Raw genomic sequence first — 4,282 nt, 5'->3', positions numbered from 1 at the left:
ATATATAGGCTCTCTGGAAAGTATCCAGCCATGTAACCATTCTCGTTATATTAATAGTGGCTGGATATTTTCCAGACAGCCCTTGTATATATCACTTAATCCATACACCAAGATTATGAAGCAGATTTATTATCCCAATTTTACAGAAAAACACATTGAAGTTCAGAAAATGTCCATCAACAGGGCCACACAGCTGATAAGTATTGAAGCCAGAAGGCCAACCCAGTATAACTCCAAAGCCTGAGCTTTTAATCATAATACTATATTGGCTTTTGACACTCAGATGTAAAAACATTAACCCAAATGCTCCCTGGAAACAGAAAAACCCTTCACAAAACATAATTTTATTGAAGGCTTCCTTTGGACATCATTGCAATTGGATCTGTGTTCCAGAAAGGCTAGCATGAGTAAGAAAAAAAACCAAACACATCCTGGGTCAGCTCCTTGCCTGCTGTGATGCTGAGAGACCTTGGGAGATCTCCCTTCCCTGAAGCCTCCTCATTGCCAATAATTGGAAACTCGAAGCTGCTTGGTGTACAACTCTCTACACAGAGCCATAAAAGGGCGGGGCTCTGCCCAGGAGTCTGGAGGCCCTGGTACCACTTGATTCAGGGGCTTTGTGTCCTCAGAAAAGTTTAGGCAGCTCCCAGGGCTTCCTCACCCTGCATCTGGAAGGCCAGGACAGAGGCAGCAGGGGGCAATTCTCCCACTGCCAGCCCGGAGGGAATGTGCAAGAGGCCAGGCGAGGCTGCTTAGCAGAGCTTGGGTGAGCTGACAATTCCTGAGAAAGAGTGCATTCTATTCCAGAGGATACTACTTTCTATTCTTTCAGAAACCAGCGAGTTTTGTCTCCCAGGCAATCACCCTGGTTCTATTCACCATCAAGTAATTTCACTAAAAATGAACTCAGAAATGAAAAACTAAAATGGCCATTAAAAGTTTTATTACTGTACATGCCCAGTGGCTATTTTAAAATAAAATCCCTTTGAAATTTTATTCTTTACATTTTTTTTTCATGAAATGGTTAGGGCTGTTTGATGGATTACGTGAAATTTCACTTTAGAATTATGTTGCTTTTTAACTGCCAAAAAATAGGAGGTATTCGTTTTAACGCTGCCTCTGATCCAAAAGGAACATCAAATTCAAGTCTGGAGAAAAGCAACAGTGACAATTTCCTCCTTTTCTTCAACATAATTGTATTTGACTTTTTTAGAAAAGAATTAATTCAGTTATTAACCTTCAAGAAACAAGACAGATAATAAAAAACTAAGATGGCATCCGAAAGTCACAAATACATGGACAGGAATCCTGGCAGGAACTGTAAATTGAAGCTTTGTGATAAAATGCACCGACAGAGCCAATTCATTGTCATCTCATTTTATAGGATACTAAGTAGAAGAGCTACTGTCACCATTTTATTATCCCTGTCCCTCATGTCTATTGCATTATGAATTAATGTAGTAATGCAAAACCAAAAGCAGCCTTAAAGGAGTAAACATGAAGCACAGAGCATCTTACTCTAAGGTACGTCACTTCTGTCAACTAAAATTTACCATCATTGTGTTATCTTACTCTCTGGCCGTAACCTAATGACATCAGGGGCATTGAATCTGGAAACTGAAGTGACAGGACATGCCTCTATGCTCCCTATAATACATAGGAGACCTAAGCAAGTGGAAAGAGAACCCGCCCCTTAGGGAATGGGCAGCCAATGAGAGATTGCTTTGGTGATGTAATGTCTTTTCTCCCTGGCGTGTCCTTGGTTAAATAGAAACAAAGATAACAATAACGTGTTACAAGAGTTTGTGGATTCCTTCTGCCTGAGCAACTCCAGGGATTTTGCAGCCATCTCATTGATGTCAGGAGGTGAGCAAGATCTCTATTTAAGAAATGGCAAGGATTTAAAATGTGACACCAGGCTAGAGCCCCAAATGACAGATGGGCCATGTCTACCTCAGAACAGCAACATGATTCTCTCTGTCCCTGGGGTACGCCAGTCTCCCTGGAGTGGGTGACATTACCTACACTTTTCAGTGATGGCAGGGAGGGAAGTACCTCTCCAGCTAGCAAAGCTGGTGGCAACCCTCCTAGGATGTGGGTGGGTTCCAGGGTGCTGCTCTAGCATCTAGTCTCCCTGCCTCAGTCTCTCCCACCTGAGTCATTCCAGAATAGTTCCAACAGAACACAACTCTGACCACATCTCTCTCCTGCTTAAAACAAGGCCCTGGCATCACTGCAATCTTGTCTTTGCAAATTTAGTTCCTACTACTCTCTACCCAAACTTGTGCTCCAACCAAGCCCAACTCTTCCCTTGCTCACACCTGCACTTTCACACTTGAGTCTCTTTCATGCTATGCTGTCTGCCTACAATGCCCTTCTCCCGCGCATGTGTCCAAAGCTCTCCAGTTTGCACGTGAAGGCATCTTTAGGGCCTTCCCCATCCACTCCTTCCTCCAAGGGAGAAAACTACACTCAGTCTAAAGGTGCAAAGAGGTGCAGGGTATGGTATAGTAATGCTCAAACATTCCTGAAATAATGTTCTGTAAAACAATGTGTCCCCTCACCCAGTTTAAATTGGTATAAATAGATTTTCATCATAAGTTTAAGTAGCTGCAAAGGAAGTCATTTTTGATGCAGTGGTTTTCAAACTTGGACACGTATCAGAATCCCCTGGAGGGCTTGTGAAAGCACAGATTGCCATGTCTGTTCTCAGAGTTTCTGATTCAGTGGGTGTGGGGTCTGGCTTTAGACTTTGCCTCTCTGTAAAATTCCCAGGTGAGGTCCAGGCTGCTGGCTCAGGGACCAGACTCTGAGAACTCCTTGGCTGATATATTGTAAATACTGCCATTTTAAAGTAAAACTGCCATATCACTCTATTAAATGTATCCAGTGGAAACTAAAATTCACAAGAATTTGAGAGCCACCACTGTCCATTTTAAAAAAATACAACAATAAGCTCTTCTTGACAACAGAAAATTTTGCATTGTTAATTTTTCTCCTTGAACTTCTATAATATTTCCATTCTACTTCTCCAGTAAAATTTTTTGCTAATATATTTTATTCCTTTTTTTTTTTTTTTTTTTTTTTTTGGAGACAGAGTCTCACTTTGTTGCCCAGGCTAGAGTGAGTGCCCTGGCATCAGCCTAGCTCACAGCAACCTCAAACTCCTGGACTCAAGTGATCCTTCTGCCTCAGCCTCCCGAGTAGCTGGGACTATAGGCATGTGCCACCATGCCCGGCTAATTTTTCTATATATATTTTTTAGCTGTCCATATAATTTCTTTCTATTTTTAGTAGAGACAAGGTCTTGCTCTTGCTCAGGCTGGTCTCTAACTCCTGAGCTCAAGCGATCCTTCCACCTCGGCCTCCCAGAGTGCTAGGATTACAGGCGTGAGCCACCGCACCCGGCCTATTTTATTTTTAATAGTATTTTGTTGATCACTCTCTCATATATCTCTGCCACAAATATGTACAGAAATTGAAATTGAAATTCATTTAAATTTCCTGTGACTATTAGGTTCTGAGGTATTTAAAAATTTTACTCTGGATTAAGTTATTGTGACAATTGGTAGTAGACCATTGAACACAACAACATAAATACATAAAAATCTTGTTAAATCATTATTAAAGAAAAAAGTAAAGTTTTATTGAAACTATACCTCTTAATGAGATAGGACTGTTCTTTTTCTAATTACTTCTTATATTTTTTAATTAATGTTACTAATTACTAGAATGAGATAGGCTTCTATGTGAATGCTATTCCTATTTTTATTTTTTGTAGGCATAAGCAAAGAATATTGTTGACATAAGTAGGTGGAAATGGAATGAATTTTGTAATTGCAGTTTTACTTAATTTTCTGAATGCCTTCCAAGTTCTAGATCAACAATCACAGTGATCTAACATCCAAAATTATTTTTAAAGACCTACCAGCTAAAAACTTGATTAGATTCTCCTTTAATACAGTTGAAAGCAAAGAATTAGAAACCACCTGGCTTGCAAAAGTGTTCCCTACTCAAACAGTTGAGTCATTCTCTTTTTCAGTATTGACATTATCTCAAATTGTCCTTTTGTCTGCAGCACTGGAGGTTCTGTTTTATTTGTTTGCTGTTTTTCGCTTTTTAAAAATTATCTAGGACAGGGGCTGGCAAATCAAGTCCAAATCCTGATCAAATCCTGCCTAGCCTGCTTTTGTACAGCCCTCAAGTTAAGAATGGTTTTTACATTTAAAAGGATTATAACACACACACACACACACACACACACACACACAGAAGAACATGC

Source organism: Eulemur rufifrons, chromosome 18 (genome assembly GCF_041146395.1).
Source record: "Eulemur rufifrons isolate Redbay chromosome 18, OSU_ERuf_1, whole genome shotgun sequence".
In the NCBI taxonomy this organism is placed as follows: domain Eukaryota; kingdom Metazoa; phylum Chordata; class Mammalia; order Primates; family Lemuridae; genus Eulemur; species Eulemur rufifrons.
The sequence above is the reverse complement of the archived record's forward strand: the minus strand, read 5'-3'. Positions refer to the sequence as shown.